We start from the raw sequence: 17,150 nt of genomic DNA on the forward strand, positions 1-17,150 counted from the left end.
ACCCACTGAGTGAGGCCAGGGATTGAACCTGTGTCCTTATGGATGCTAGTCAGATTCGTTAACCACTGAGCCACAATGGGAACTCCTGAAACTTCTTATATAAATGTTCTTGCTATGCATCTCTTCTTCCATTTATGGATATTAATACTCAAGTATATCTCAAGTCTACTTTATTCTTTGCCTGCTGTAATTCAGAGGTAGCTATCCATTTTTACACAGTCACAGTGCTAACGTCTTGGTTTCCAGGTCTGGAATTTTCCACCAGATTATCTCCTAGTTGGCTCTTCCTTGCCATTCAGCTCAAATATTCTGTCCCCAGGAAGCTTCCTTTGACTATCTGATCTAAAGTAGCCCCTTCCCAGTCATTCTGCACTTCATGGTCCTATTGTGTCTTCTTCTTGGCTCTCATCACTATCTAAAATTTGCTTGCTTGTTTACCTGTTTATTGTCTGTGGCAGATCTCACTGGAATGCAAGTCCCACCAGGAAGGCAGAACCTCATCTACTTTACCACTGCTCTACCCACAGCCCTGGGACAGTACCTAGAGAGGCTCAGAAAAATATCTGCTAAATGAATTCATGTAAATCACTGTCTTAGCTCAGGTTGCCATAACAAAATACCATAGACCTGGTGGCTTAAACAACAGACATTTAGTTCTCACATTTCTAAAGACTGAGAGGTCCAAGATCAAGGTATTGGCTGATTTTTTCCTGGTGAAAGCTCTCTTCCTGGCTCTCAGATGTTTTCTCCTTGCTGTGTCCTCACATGGCAGAGAGAGAGAGAAAGAGTACGGAGCCACCCATTATGGCTCCATCTCTTCTGTCACCTAGATATATTAGTGTAGAATAGTAGTGATTGCAGGATAATTGACCCTTTTATGGTATTTCCATGTCCTGCTTATACTCCCTTTTTTAAATTTTTTTCTTTTTTATTACTCAAATGAATTTATCACATCTGTAGTTGTATAATGATCATAACAATCTAAATTCACAGGATTTCCATCCCACAGCCCAGGCACATCCCCCCACCCCCCTAACTGTCTCCTCCAGAGACCATAAGTTTTTCAATGTCTGTGAGTCAGCATCTGTTCTGCAAAAAAGTTCAGTATATACTCCTTTTTTTAAAAAGAATAAAAGCAAGAAAATGTTTTCCTTCTAATTTCTTCTCCAATTCTTTTTCTCCTTAGACAAAGCAAACCATGCAGACAACAGAAACATATCAAAATGAAATATTATTTTCCTTGGCAGATCTTAAAGAGGAGTTAACTACCAGGCTCTGCTGGAATCAGCAAAGGGAAGAATTGGCCACATTTACCCTTTCCACTAAGCATTTTGTCTTTCCCTCCTTGCCTCTTTTATCTTTGACTCTCTCTTGCTTCCCCTCTTATGCTGGGGAGAGCTGTGGGTGTCCTTACACACATCAGATCTCAGCGAGATGAGATGTAACAAAGGACTTGGGGAATGAACACTTTATTGGGGCCCAGGGAGGTTATTGCTTAATTTATTCAAGATGTGTGTGTGTGTGTGTGTGTGTGTGTGTGTGTGTGTGTGTGTGTGTATGAAACAATATACTTGTGCTTTCAGCCAGTGAGATGTCAGTGACAATTCAAATATATTGTGAGCACTTTGACGATAGAATCTCTGGCTAGCTGTTTATACGAATCTACTAAGAACAAATGCAAATTCTGCATTACATAAAAAAATAAATGTCTGCAACATTCCTTAACTGAGCTATTATTTCACTTTGCTGGCTCATGAATGTACATCATGGGCTATCAGAAGCATTGCTAACCAACCAGAAAAAGGCAGGGCCCTCATCACAAGCCGTTAAGTGGTTTACCCACATACACACACAGTTATTTATGTTCATTATCAGGATCCTAAGCAACATTGCTTTGTTTTGTTTTGCCTTTTTAGGGCTGCACCCGCAGCATATAGAGGATTCCAGGCTAGGGGTCAAATCGGAGCTGTAGCTGCTGGCCTACGCCACAGCCACAGCAACATCAGATCCAGCCGAGTCTGCCACCTACACCACAGCTCACGGCAACACTGGATCCTTAACCCACTGAGTGAGGCCAGGGATGGAACCTAAGTCCTCATGGATGCTAGTCAGATTTGTTTCTGCTGAGCCACGACGGGAACTCTGACTTTGAATTGCTAAGTAAAAAAGTGAATATTTGAGTCAGGAACTGTGGCGAGTGACCAAAAGTCAAACAAAAGTCTTTTTCCCTTCAGGAAAAAGTCTGAAGAAAAATGAAATGGAAAAATGAAATGGCAAGAGCAGAACATTTCGATAAAGTTATGAAAAGGGATAGAACTGGATACTAGGAAAGAAGGGACTTCCTGTGTGTGTGAATTTTCTTCAGGCCTCTGCCAGCTCGAGTGCAGCCTCTGCTTTTTCCAGGGGAAGCCCCAGGCCATCTACCTGTGGTCCATCTTAGCTGACTTAGGGGAACAGTTAATGACAAAATTCAAATGAGTGAGGACTTTAGCAGATGCCACAGTTCAGGACGGCCTTTGGTGGAGGGAAAACAGAGAACAAGTGAAACTCAGATGCATTTCACACATTGTTCCTGTTCTGTACCTGGTACTGTCTTGGAGCTGGAGATAAGCATCTCCCCCTTCATGGAGCTCTTGTTCTAATGGGGAGAGAGAGATGAAAATATGTAATCAAACAACAAATATGTGCTATTAGGAAATAAAGCAAGGAAAATGTAGAGAGTGACAATTGGGCAGACAAGTGAGGATTGTGGCAACTATGCAAAAATGTACAGGAAAAGCAATCTAGGCAAGAGAATAACAAGGACAAAGGCTCTGAGGGAAGAAGCACTGTGTGTGTGTGTGTGTGTGTGTGTGTGTGTGTGTGTGTGTGTGCATGTGTGTAGAAAGGGGTCAGTGTGGGAGTTCCCACTGTGGCTCAGTGGGTTAGGAACCCAACTAGTAGCCATGAGGATGTGGTTTCAATCCCTGGCCTTGCTCAGTGGGTTAAGCATCTGGCGTTGCAGCGAGCTGCAGTATAGGTCACAGATGGGGCTGGGATCCCCTGTGGCTGTGGCTATGGCTGCAGCAGCTATAGCTCTGATTCAACCCCTAGCCTGGGAGCATCCATATGCTGTAGCTGTGGCCCTAAAAAGAAAAAAAAAAGAAAGAAAAAGAAAAGAAAGGGGTCAGGGTGGATGACACCTTATGAATGGTGGAAGAGTAGAAGGAGATGAGGTCAGAGAGGTGAGCAGGGCCAGGTCATGTGGGGGCCTATCAGCCATGGGGAGGAGTTTGAATAGCAGAAGACACCATAGATTATGTTAAACTGTGGACTGATAGGTTCTGATTTGGTCACAGACCCTCTATCTGGCTTTACAGATATGTTGAAAAAAGACCACTGGGGGCCACAGTAGAGGTAGGATGATTAGGAGTTTAGGAGGTTCTTGTACTAATTCAGCTGAGGAAGGTGGTGGATAGTTGGGTGGGATCATCGTCGTGTATGGAGAAGGTGAGAAATGTCCAAGCTGACGGGGCCTGCTGATGGGTTGCTTAGATGAGAGAAAGAGGGATCAAGGATAACTAACTCAAAGTTTGAGGTTTGAGCAATTGAGTAGACACAGGGCTGTTAATTCAGATGAGGAAGCTTAAGGGAGAAGTGTGTATATGGGGTGGAGTTGAATTTGGCTTTTGACCATTTTATTTTTTATTTTTTTATTAAAATATAGTTGATTTACAGCATTGTGCCAATTTCTGCTGTACAGCAAAGTGACCCCGTCATACATATATTTATTTACATTCTTTTTCTTATATTATCTTCGATCACGGTCTAGCCCAAGAGACTGGATATGTTTCCTTGCGCTGTACAGTAGGACCTCAATGCTTATCCATTCTAGATATAATAGTTTGGATCTACAAACCCTAAACTCCCAGTCCATCCCACTCACTCCCCTTCCCCTTTGACAACCACAGGTCTGTTCTTTATGTCTGTGAGTCTGTTTCTGTTTTGTAGATAAGTTCATTTGTGCCATATTTTAGAATCCACGTTTAAGTGATATTGTCTTTCTTTTTCTGACTCACTTCACTTAGTATGATACTCTCTAGTTGCAGGTTTTTGGCTCTTTTAAACTGGAGTTGTCTGTTAGACATCTAAGAAGAGAAATTGACTAGGCAATTGGATCCAAGGTCAAGGGCTGGAAACAAGTCTTTGGGAATCATCAGCTGCAGTCGCCTTGCCCTTTACAATGGGGTCAAAGCCTTGTTCCACATTTCATAGAACTGCAAAACATTCAAGATGATGTGGGAAAATGTCTAGGTAGATGGAGAGGAGGAGGTGGCTTCACTTTCATTGTCACCTCTACCTAGCTCCTGCTTCTGTCGAATCAGTGTAGTTTATGGATTGTCTCTACTTCCTTTGCAATATCCTTTCCCCAGTGAAGGATTCAGCCACTTCTTTGATTTCATAGTCAGTCAAGCTAGTGAGTGTGCAGGAAATTGCACTAAAAATTTGCCAGAGACAGAGGTGAGTGCATGTCTGAGGAGTATAGAGTAATGCCATTATAACACAAATCATGTTAAATGGAATATTAACCCTTCCTGTTTTTAAAATGACTTGGGCCACTCTAACTGAGGCATTTTTAGGGACATTTCTATTATTACACTTCGCATTCCCAGCTACTGAACTTTCCAGGCCGAAAACCTCAGCTTTCTCCACCCCTGCCCCATCCTTCCCCGAAGAGAGCTTCAGACTGTTTTTACTTATTCAAATCTACCAAGACTCAGGTAGAAAAAGAACATTCATTAAACAAATCTCTCCCTACAAAACATTTGCTACTCGTAAAAAGTAGCTTTCTCAACCTTATTGGTCCCTGAATAGTCTTGACCCCTTTTGATTTTCAGGCAACGCTTGGGAGCAGGGAGCAGAGGAGGGGGTTCATTCTTGTTGCCACTCCTCACTCACTGATCTGGGTAACGGGTAACTATTCCATGCCCCACCTATCCCAGGATGCACCCCTTCTTTTTCCCCCACACATACCTGGAGAGGCCAGAGGGAAGGAGAGGACCACAGCACCAGGACCACAGTGCTCTGCAGAGGAAAGTTGGCCAGGGGGGTGGGGTGGGGTGGGGCATTTTGCTTTGGAAGAGACTTGTACCTCAAGTGCTTCTGCCTTTCATAGATTTAGGAAATGACAACTAGAAGCAGAAATAGCTAAAGTACTAGCTGTGCAGGTGACAATGTTTGCTTAGCTGGAGCAGAACATCTCTGTTCTCGAACTGAATTTTCAGCACAGACAAGGATTTTTCTGCTATCCATTAATGCAGACAATGCAAGAAAGTGTCTGGGATGATCAAACTGGGTTGTGAACAGAAAGAACTGTGGGGCTAGACAAGATCCATTCAGGGTTCTGTGACCTCAGAACCCAATGCAGAGAACCTTCCCTGGCCCCAGATCGAAGGGTTTAACAGTGCTGTCCTGGAAGGGATGGGTATCCCACTGCCCTGGGTATCTTAGTGCTGGTCTTGTATTGTTGCTTACAAGTTAATGACGGGATGTGTGTTGTGGCATCAGTTCTTCTGAATCCTTTGTTTCCTTAGTAGTATCCTGAAATAAACCAGCCAGAGGATGGGAAACCAGAGATGCTGCCCCTTAAAAAAAATGTTGTCTAATGAGGATTCATTACTGATTGATGGTCCTGGCTGCTGTATAATCTCCATTTTTGGCCCTCCCTCTTCTATTTCCTATGCCTCTGCTTTAAGGATATTGTTTTTATTTACGTATTTATTATTTATTATTTTTATTTTTTTTTAAGGCTGGTGCTGCTAAATTCTACCCATGGAGCCCAGGTTATGGTCTCTGCCCTGAGGGGTGACAGATGGTTGAAGGAAGTGGGGAAGGAGTTATAAGCTCTGGGTTATCGTTATGAACCACTGCTCCTTCATCGGAGCAGTGATCCTGGCGTGGGAAGACTTAATTCGGCTCCCTACTTTCTGCTTTGTCCTCTGTGAAGATGGCAATTCTCCCCATTCCCCTTTTCTATAAAATGAGTTGTTTGGATTAGATGATTTCTAAGCACTTTCTGACTATGATTCCTTGTTTGTCCCTCTCTGCAAGCCCTGTGTCATGTACTATTAGTTATTAGATCCAGGGAGCACCCTGCTCTGAATATATTCTCTATACATTCCTCTTGAGAGAACATATTAAAAAAAATACAAAATAAAAGGTTTTGATATGCCATTAGTCCAAGTTGAAAACTATTTATAGTAAAGAGTATTATATGGAGTTCCCTGGTGAGTCAGAGGGTTAAGGATGGAGCATTGTCACTGATGTGGCTCTGGTCACTGCTGTCGCATGGGTTCAATCCCAGGTCTGGAAATTTCTGCATGCCACGGGTGAGGCCAAAAAGATAAATAAATAAAAGAGTATTACCAAGCAGTTCCTGTTGTGGACATAGTGTCCATGAGGATGAGGGTTCAATCCCTGGCCTCGCTTAGTGGGTTAAGGATCCAGAGGTGCTGCAAGCTGCAGCAAAGATGGCAGATGCAGCTCAAATCTGGCATTGCTGCGACAATTTTGTAGGCTGGCAGCTACAGCTCCAGTTCAACCCCAGGACTTCTGTATGCTGCAGGGGTGGCAGTAAAAAGAAAAAGAGAGAGAGAGAGAAAGGGTATTATCAAATCACCTAACAGTTAATCCAAAACAAGGCATTTGTGGTTTGCATTTTTAAATAAACAAAACTTATGTGTCCCCAGACACTCAAAGCTGTGATGCAGACCAAGCAGGGAAAAAGCTGTCACTTCCACTTTCCCTTCCTTTCCTATATCCTTGAATACTCATTGAGTCCCCTTTGTGGACTGGGCTTAGGGATACAAAACGGGGCATAGGATTTGTCTCTACCTCCCACCTCTTCTGTCCCAGCTGGAAGAAGATGACTTAAACCACTGAGAACTAGCTGCTCTAGCTGTACATGCCCTGGGGCAGCATTTCTCCACCCAAGTTCCTCAGACATCTACACAGGTAGGCAGATTTCTGGGCCCCATTCAGATGAAGAGCGAGGGTTTTAGAACTACAGGTCTGTGGGGACAGAGGAGGGAACACGAGACTGCTTTCACTTTGCAAATACAAGTGTATGTATTTATAAATTATTTGGAAAACTTAGAGATATTATAAATATTACGCACTCATTTGCTTGACAAACATTAAAAAAAAAAAAAAAAAAAAAAAAAGCCTGACCATATAAGTAATTGGCAAAGGTCTGAGGCAAGGACATCCTTGGAGTCAGCTTGTAGCAGGAAAAGTTGGTACAACTATTTTGAAAGGCAGTTTTGGCAATAGCTGCTATAGCTGAAGATATGCATATACTGCAATTCAGCCATTGCACTCTAGAGAAATTCCCATGCAAAAGCACAAAGATACATCAATAAGAACAATCTTCGCACCATTGTTTTTAACTGGGAAAAAAAAGGAGAGCAACCTAAATGGGCGTTAACTGGATTCAGATTTGAAAAATCAGAAATTTGTGTAGCAGTGAAAGAGAATACATTGGACTATTTCTCTCAGTATAGATAAATCTCATGTGGAAACATGATTTTTAGCTCATGATAAAAAACGTGGAATATTATCATAGTGATACCATTTACATGAACTTTTTATAAATGCAAACTAATGTTATATATTATGGATACATATGTATGTTGTAAAATTATAACAATGAAAAGATGATAATAACAAATGTTAATGAATGAGTACATAGAACAACTGGAAATCTCATCAACTGCTAGTGGTGTCTAAATTAGTACCACCACTGCTGTTTGGCAGTACCAGTAAAATTGAATGTATGCAGACATGTGACCCAGAAATTCCATTTCTAAGTACATATGAATAGAAATGCATACATAGATGGCCTATGATTCATGTATGAGAATGTTCATTGCAGCACTGTTCACATTCCTGGAACTCAAACTGGAAACAACCCAAACTGTTGCCTGGATGAACAAACTGTGTTACATTTATACAATGGGATGCTAAACACCAGGGGCACGACTGAACAAAGTAGTGGATTAATCTCACAGACATAATGCAGAGCAAAGGAGGCCAGACACACACACACATACAAAACCACATACACTAGGACTCTATTTTTCTTTCCTTTTTTTTTTTTTTTTCTTTTTTAGGGCACAGCATATGGAGATTCCCAGGCTAGGGGTTGAATCAGAGCTACAGCTGCTGGCCACAGCCACAGCCACAGCCACAGCAAGGCCAGATCCAAACCATGTCTGCAACTGACACCACGGCAATACCAGATCCTTAAACCACTGAGCAGGGCTAGGGATTGAACCCACGTCCTCATGGATACTAGTCGAATTTGTTTCTACTGTGCCATGACAGGAACTCCCAGGACTCTATTTTTCCAAAGCTGAAAAAATTTATTGATGGCTATAAACACCTGGATGGTAAACTTCAGGGGAAAGATGGTGGCTGGGAGGCCCCCTAAGGAGCTTCAAAGATGCCAGTTATGTTCCTTTTCTTGGTTTCTGTAGCAGTTCCACGGGGGGTACTCAGTTTGTGAAAATTCATTGAGCTGTAAATTTATAATCTGAGTAGCATGCTATCCTTTTTCGTTTTTCGTTTTTCTTTTTTCCTTTTTTAGCTGCTCCTGTGGTGTGGAGAAGTTCCCAGGCCAGAGACTGATCCTGAGCCACAGCAGTGACAGCAATGAATCCTTAACCACTAGGCCACCAGGGAATTCTTGCTATACTTTAATCAAAGTTAAAACACAAAAAAACCTAACATGTATTTGTGGACGGTGATCAGTTCCTGAACTTGTTATGCAGGTTTAAGTTTCCATCCTGGGCAATAAGCCAGACAGGCACCTTAATCTTTATGAGTATTCAATGCAGATGAATTGGGAAATTGAATAAAATTAAAACAGCTGCTCTCTTTGAGGGCCCGTGACACTGTTCATGGCATGTATTTGATAGCAAGGCTTAAAGGTGGAAGCCCTGATTCTTCTGAACTCTATCATCTGTTAACTCCGTGATCTTGGACATGTCATAACATTCCCTCTGGCTTTAGGTTTGACTCAGTGAGGACCACAACATGGCTTATTGTGAAGGTTACTTAAGATATATCCATGAACATATTTTATAAACCTTAAGGAGTTACAGGTTTGATTTATTTTGATCCAACAAATGTATAGTGAGATGACGTTCATGTCTCATAAGGCCTAATGTCAGATGGAAGCTGGAGTCTTTAGTAACATGTGTCAAAGGATGGGATGAGCCTGGACAGGATCTGAAATACAAATTCATTTTTCTTCTGTGTAGCCTGGGAAATAGTCATGTGATGGTTAACTCTGCAATGGAGACTTGGTTGGCTCTGGTACCTGGTTTTTTAGTTGATCACATCTAGATGTTGCTGTGAGATTGACATTTAAATCTGCAGACTGATTAAAGCAGATTGCCCTTCATTATGTGAGTGGACATTATCCAATCAGTTGAAAGTCTTAGAGAAAATACTAAGACACATTCAGGAGGAAAGAATTCTGCCTCCAGACTGCCTTCTGATCAAGATTACAAGGTCCACCCTTCCCCAGGTCTCCAGCCTGCAGCCTGCCGGGCTAATGTCAGACTTGCCAGTCACACATCGCCTGAGCCGTTTCCTTAGATAAAATCTTTTTCTCTCTCTCTTACATATATACACACATGCTATTTGTTCTGTTTCTATGGAGAATCCTGACTAATACAGGTTAGGTGAGAGAAGGATGACAGGAAGATGAGAGGGAAATTTTTATGGCTATTAGAGAAAAGATCAAGGGCCATTAAAAAAAAAATTCTGCAGGCTTATGTGAAGTGTTTTCTCTAGATTACATACGAAAATACAGCTTTTCCTCTTATAGTTCCCCTTAATTTTGTGTTATTTAAGTGAACATATAGGTGTGCCTATTTTTAAAAAAACTGTTTTTTTTTTTTTTTTTTTTTGTCTTTTTAGGGCCACACCTGCGAGGCATATAGAAGTTCCCAGGCTAGGGATTGAATGCAAGCCACAGCTGCTGGCCTACACCACAGCCACAGCAAGGTGGATCTGAGCCATGTCTGTGACCTACACCAGAGCTCATGGCAATGCTGGATCCTTAACGTACTGAGCGTGGCCAGGGACCAAACCCATGTCCTCATGGACACTAGTCAGGTTTGCTACTGCTGAGTCACGACAGGAACTCCTTAAAAAAATGGATATTTTGGAATTCTCTTTTGGCTCAACAGGTTAAAGATCTGGCATTGTCATTGCAGTGGCTTGGGTCACTGCCGTGGTGAGTGTTTGATCCCTGGCCTGGGAACTTCCGCATGCCACAGATGCAGCCAAATAAAGAAAAAAGAAAAAAAAATGGTGTTTTTCCTTCTAATTTGTGTGTGTGTGTGTGTCTGTGTGTGCTTAAACATAGTTTAAATCATTTTGCATATACTAATTTACATCCTGCTTTTATTATTATAATTATATATAAACATTTTCCATGTTGTAATAGTTAGACATCACTTTTAATGACTGCAGATCCAACCTAATATTAATTTATTTATTCATCCTTCTATTGTTTACCTTTGATGGTTGTTGATATGTTGATTGTTGTTACTATTGTTTTAAATTATAATGCAGCAAAATTTAATGAGTAAAGGACAACATTGGAAGATTTTAGGTCTGGGTCTGAATTTTAGAAGTGTTACTTAGCTCTATAACTCAGGGCAAGTTACTCAACCACCTTAGCGTCAGATATGAGTGATACTACTTTTCTGTATAGGTTATAATGATTAAGTGAGAAAATATATAAAATGCCTACTGGAGTACCTGGTACACGGTAGGATTCAGTAAACGATAAATGTGAAGTTGCCAGTCAACTGTAAATTCCCCAAGGTCAAGCAAAGGTTTTATTCTTTCCAACACCTTGTCTGATTTATGATGCACTGGCACTCACTACAGTACATACGAGTTGAACTATTGACTTTTAGTGAGCTTTGCAGAAATGTAGGATTATTTTCTTAAGTGGAATTACTGGGTCAAGGGAAGGCTCTTGCAACATGAGATTATAGATTACTCTCCTAAAAGGCTTGAATCAGTTTAAGCGCTGTTATACAAATAGGAAGTGTATTTATCCATGAAAGCAGCAGGCCTCATCTGCAAGAATCATGACCTTTGTTACAACCAGGAAGCTTGGTTTTGAGTCCTGCTGGCACCAAACCTCCCTGGCCTGCTGAGCAGGGCACACACCCCTGGCCAGAGGTGGGTAAAACTGGGCTAGTTGCCAAGATTGGCTTGTAAGTGCAGCCCACCAGGGGATCGCCTATTTTAGGAGCTTCTTTGGGAGTGTGGTGCTTTGGTTTGGGGGCTCCTCCTGGTCTGGCTGTTTTTGAGTCCCCAACTTTAGCAGGATAATGTATCTCCAATAACATTTTAGTTGTGACTAACTTCTGAGTGTGTAGAAAACAATTATGGAGGTGATTACTTGCTGTTGTTTTCATGGAAAGCCAAGGAATCAAGTAAACGTGTCTTAGTTCCTATGTTAACAAGTACCTTGGATCCAGCACTATCAGCCTGATCCTGTGCTCCAAACCAGGAGATGGTAGAGCCAGTGAGAAATAATCTCCATAGTTTCAGAAGTTACATTCTTCATAGAAACAGTCTTTTGCACATTTATGCCTAGAGATTACATCAACGATTGAAATTCAATTTAGGTCTCCTACTAAGAAAAATACCCATCCACTGGGAAGAATGAAATGGCTGTACTATTCAAAGTCAGCCTGAGGAAAAATGGTACAATTTATGTGTGCTCAAGCCTCCTTTTCCCCTACACTTGGTAAAAATGAATTAGCAATCTTGATTAGCAGAAAGGCAGGGGCCATTCCATTTTTTCCATCACTGAGATGAAATAAACTCTCTGGATTTGCAATTAGTGCAGTAATTAGGAATGTTTAATATTAAAAATGTTATCTGTGCATTTATACACATATAATGCTGTGTTGCAAATGTGACGTTTAAATTAGACAAAGAATGCGTTTGGGGTTCATTTTCTTGTGGGTAGTAGCTTAAGAGAGAGGGAAGACCGTGTACTCTTTTGAGCGATAAATGTATAGAAAAAAAAAGTGTTATGTCACTCCCAAAAGAAAAGTTTTTCGTTTTGTTTTTTTATTTTTAAGACCAAAAGCGTTTTGAAAGATTAAGGCTGCGGATTCTCTACATGGTGTAATTTCTTTAAAATCAAGTTAAGTCTGACTAAAGAGATAACATTAAAAGCATAGTTTATGATATGTATCATGTGTATAAATGTGCAAAAACACTGTAATTTTTTTGGATATATGTGAAAGACAGAAAAAGGGTCATATGCCCAATACACTAAGAGAGATGGACCATTTTAAAAGGTAAAAAAACTTTTCTTAGCCAAAAGGTGGTTTCAGTCTACGCAATTTCTCCTACCCTTTCTTCAATTCCCTTTGCTTTCAATAGAGACTTGTCACTGAACATTTCTCAAAGAGGAGTTTGAAGCATAACTATGTTTGAAATGAGACAAGGTCTATCCTTTTTATGAGTCACTTTGAGGAATCTGGTACTAAGGCATTAAAGGAAGGATTGAAAATTGTACGTCTGACACAGGATGTGAAGAGAAATATCATGATGGAGATGAAATATGTCAACAGCATTAAAGTAACCATATGAATTTGCTCTTTCTCACTCAGATACAACTAATCACATTTCTTGCTTTTGTTTTTTACATCAAATTAAATTTGACTCAGCACCTCCACCTAACCAGGATGATTGGAAATCCACTCAGTCATTTGCAGGGCTCCTTCCTTTTCCTCGAAATTAAACAAAAATATGGGTCGGAGTTCCCACTGTGGCTCAACGGAAAAGAATCTGACTGGGAACCATGAGGTTGCCGCCGGTTTGATCCCTGTCCTCGATCAGTGGGTTAAGGATCTGGCATTTCCATGAGCTGCAGTGTAGGTTGCAGACACAGCTCAGATCCTGCATTGCTGTGGCTGTGGCGCAGGCCGGCAGCTGTATCTCCAATTAGACCCCTAGCCAGGGAACCTCCATGTGCCGCTGGTGCGGCCCTAAAAAGCAAAAAAAAAAAAAAAAAAAAAATGTGGTTGTCACTTGATATCCACAGGGGATTCCAGGACCCCTAGAGGATATACCAAATCTGTAGATTTTCAAGTCCCTTAGTCAGTCATCCTGATCTATGGGTTCTGCATCTGTTGATAGGGAAAGCCAACTGTAATGCCAGCTACATAGACTCACCCTGTACCAGATCCTGCTCTAATATATTAACTCATCCTCACAACTCTCTGAGGTAGGTCAGGTATTATACTCATTTTTATTTATTAATTTTTATTTTCTTTTTTGGCCAAACCCATGGCATAAGGAAGTTCCTAGGCCAGGGATCTAATCTGAGCTGCAGCTGTGACTTATACCACAGCTGCAGCAACACTGGATCCTAAACCCACTACACTGTGCTGGGGACTGAACCCATGCTGCCCGAGACAATGCCAGATCCTTAGCCTGCTGCACCACAGCAGGAACGCCTATACTCATTTTTAAAGTGAGGAAATTATAGTACAGAGAGTAGCTTGCCCTAGATCACCTGGCTGGTAATGAGCCAGGATTTGGACTCAATCTCCTTATGACTACATTAAACTCCAGAGTTTATGCATTTCAGGAACACTGGGACAGGACTCTTGGTCCTTTCAATCCTAGACACTGTCTTTCTCTAGGAGAGTCTAGATCTGTTGCTCCACAATTTGACACCCAACGCCAGAAAACTGGTGGCCTATGGTCAGATCTGACAGCAGACAAGTATTGTTCAATGAACAAACACTCTGAAATAATTGCCAACCTACAAAATATAGAGATTCCATTGAAAAGTTAAGATTTCTAGCTTTATTGAAAGATCACAAGGTCTGGCAATACTGCCAATGTTCCCCTTGGACCGTAGGCTGGAGCTTGTTGTCTTCTGCCCCTTCACACAGGAACTTGTACTCCAGTGGCTCTCTCTGGTTTTATACTCAAGACCTCTACTCATCTAGGTTACCTGACAGACTTAGTAGGTCTGACTGGAAAAAGATCTCATGTCAGAGACTGAGGCCCAGGCCTTGGCACGGCCACTTATCAACGAGTGATCAGGACAATTTATCAGTCTCTTTCTTTGCCTCTAAGTGAAGGAAATCGTGCTTTACCTTGAAAGAATGTTATTTTCAATTCTCAATATTTGGTGAGTCAGGCTGTTAGAGTATAATTTTAAGTACGTAAATCAGCAACTGTTTTTAGAAAGCCATTGTTATGAGCAATCTGAAGACAAATGGGAATTCTAGAGATTGTATTTGAAAATGATACCTTAAATGGATCCCTGCAATTTTTGCACATTGACACCATGATATAGCTTCATACAGATGTCATATATTAGCATTCTGTTGTAATTCCCAGGGTCTCCTCAAAAGACATTGGGGCAGCCATTAGCCATTTCCTAAATGTACCAATTGGCTGCCAGATTCCCCTTTCTCCTTCTGCTCTTAACCCCTGGACAACACGTTAGAATGAAACTACTGCTACTGGTTCTTCTAATGGTCACAACCAAATGTTAAGCTACCGCATATTTATGTTTTCTATAAAGTTATTTTGTAGACAGTACTACAAATAAATAAATATGATGAAATGCACATTGGGTGATCAAATTAATACTCTTGGCTGTTTGATATTTATGGAGAGAAATAAATAATGAGATTCAGATAAAGGTTATCCCCAGCAGGAAAAAAAAAGTTCATTTAGGTGTATGCGTAGCAATAAACTCCATCACTTTAAACTCCATTGCATTAAAAATTGTTTCTGTGGGAAACAGGGCTAGTTAGAATTATCTTTTTTGTTGTTGTTGTTATATAGCATATACAGTAAAACTTTTCTCAATGATTTATTTTAAAATAAGGAGTCCAGGCTAGCCTCTTAATAGCAGTGCCTAAAAAAACTGCAGAAATAAATAATTGGGGGATGGAAACTAGAAAAGGCAATTAAATAAGAGAAAAAATGGTGAAGCACAGCAGCTGAAGAAGCTGTTTCAAGGGGGTAGAGTTACAGAAAGAACACTGACAACTTCTCTTTTGATTATTTGAAAGAAATGCAGCACATTTAAGGAAGAAGAAAGCACAAATGGTAATCCTGAAAAAGAAGACAAAATGGTTATAATTATGATCATTATATTGAGAGATTTCCAAATTTGAAGATCATGTAAACATTATTTTGGACAATTTCAAAATTAGAATGTATATCAAGTCTTATTAGGCATGTGCTCAAGTGTTAAGTGGTAGAGATATATCTAGAACACCAAGATGGCACCATGATAATTAAAGAAATGAAACTCCTCAAAAAGCTTATTATCAAAAATAGAAGCTATAAAAATGTGTGTGCCCCTTGAAACTTCACGATCAAGAATGCATCCCAAGGAAATATAGATACACAGAACAATTTTCTTTGACAGTATTTACTCAGTTTTATTTATAATTGAAAACGAGAAAGAAAAACTAGAAATGACTGACTTTTCCATCAAGAGGGAATTCTTTACATAAATTGTGCACATCCATATAAAGGGGGGATATTTTAACGATATGGGATCAGATGGGTGCCATTTAGTGCAGGAAACAGAAGGAGGAGGAGGAGGAACATTTCTATTTTCTTGTATTCTGGAAAACCCTTAATAAATGAAGTTTATCTTAGCAATCTTCCAGCTTTCCTTTCTGCTCTTCTCTCTCCTCTTGGATTCTAAAATCCTCAAATTAACTCAGTCACTCTGGCATTGTTTATGTCACAAAGTTATTTCAACTCATCTCTCCCATATTCTGACTTTTACAGCTTCTTCCCTTCCTTCACTAATAAATCTGCAGAATCTCTTAAAAGATTCTGGGGTGTTGTTTGAGGTTTTTTTTTTTTTATATTACAAAAAGAGGGTTGGGATTATGATGAAGGGCTTGGGTTACTGTTTGCTAAGAAGCAATGCTCTAGAAATTAAGCATTTGAAGTCAGCGATTGCCTGTAGTATTTTTCACAGAATCAGATCACATTTGTTCTCTGCACTAGCAGAAGCAAATGAGCCCACTCCTACACTGACAAGGCAAATTCTATGCAGTTAAAAGTAGAAAAGAGCATCTCAAACACTTCGAGGTTGCTTGTTAATGGGTTTCCATTTTTGCAAAGACCATAAGGACTTAGTTACATTTGATTATATTTTTTCTTAACTTTTCAAAGCATTTTCTTTTTTTCTGCGCCTGTGGTATGTGGAAGTTCCCAGGCCAAGGATCAAACCCTCACCACAGCAGTGACCCAAACCACAGCAATGACAATGTTGGATCCTTTAGCTGCTAAGCCACCAGGGAACTCCCAAAGCACTTTTACATCTCCTTTCATAATCCTTACAGTCAGCTGTACATAAGGTAGATGAGGTACTGTTGTACTCATTTGAGAAATGATAAAACTGAGACACAGGATTTAACTGTAGGGCAGTAATAGGACCTAGCATGATAGGCTCTGAGCTGGACATTTTATCTTATAGATCACAAATGGGAGCCCTTTAGTAGCCAGTAAACTATTACTGCAGAAACTAGGCAAAATGTGAAGCTATTTTCAGGATCTCAGCTTAGGTTATAGTTTTGCAGTTCCATTAAAGAAATGGAATGGAGAGTTTTATATGCTGAGATAATGATACATCTAGACCAGGGGTAATTTTGCCCCTCTCCTAAACTCTTTCCCCAAGGACATTTGGCAACGCCTGGAGACATTTTGGGTTGAATAACTGGGCAGTATTGTGACTCACATCTCATGCGTAGCAGCTGGGCCTCCTGCTAAATATCCTACAAAGCATAGAACAGACCCATAATAGAATTACCTGGCTCATAATGTCATGAAGGTTGATGAACCCTGTTCGAGATGTCTCTCTGCCTTAGTTAATGGTAGTTGGCATGCTTTAATTAATCACATATTCAGTCTCTTCCATCAGATTTATATAAACTACTGATGGGCAAAACTTTTATAAAAAGAGTTCCAATAACATGTTCCCTTTCTACCCTGTATGGTGCTTCCTCTTAATTCTTCATCCTCTCTTTCAATCCTTGCTCCGCTCTTGTCACTCTCCCCACCTTACTGGC

The 17,150-nt window shown here is 40.6% G+C and overlaps 2 long non-coding RNA genes across 4 annotated transcripts in view; both read left to right on the forward strand.

Moving 5' to 3' along the window:
- LOC110260013 (uncharacterized) overlaps positions 1-17,150 on the forward strand; it is an 84,495-nt gene that overhangs the window by 44,568 nt on the left and 22,777 nt on the right. The gene's annotated exons all lie outside the window — the stretch shown is intronic.
- On the forward strand, positions 908-6,676 carry LOC146404791 (uncharacterized). Of its 2 annotated transcripts, none has more exons than XR_014841949.1 (2): positions 908-1,954; positions 3,233-6,676. It is a non-coding gene; the product is annotated as an uncharacterized LOC146404791 (long non-coding RNA). The 2 variants fall into 2 exon arrangements; XR_014841950.1 differs by having other exon boundaries at positions 3,239-6,676.

Source organism: Sus scrofa, chromosome 3, assembly GCF_054392235.1.
Source record: "Sus scrofa isolate SSC_HxYL_T2T_F1_AM1 chromosome 3, Sscrofa_HxYL_maternal_Yorkshire_Landrace_v2.0, whole genome shotgun sequence".
Taxonomy (NCBI): Eukaryota; Metazoa; Chordata; class Mammalia; order Artiodactyla; family Suidae; genus Sus; species Sus scrofa.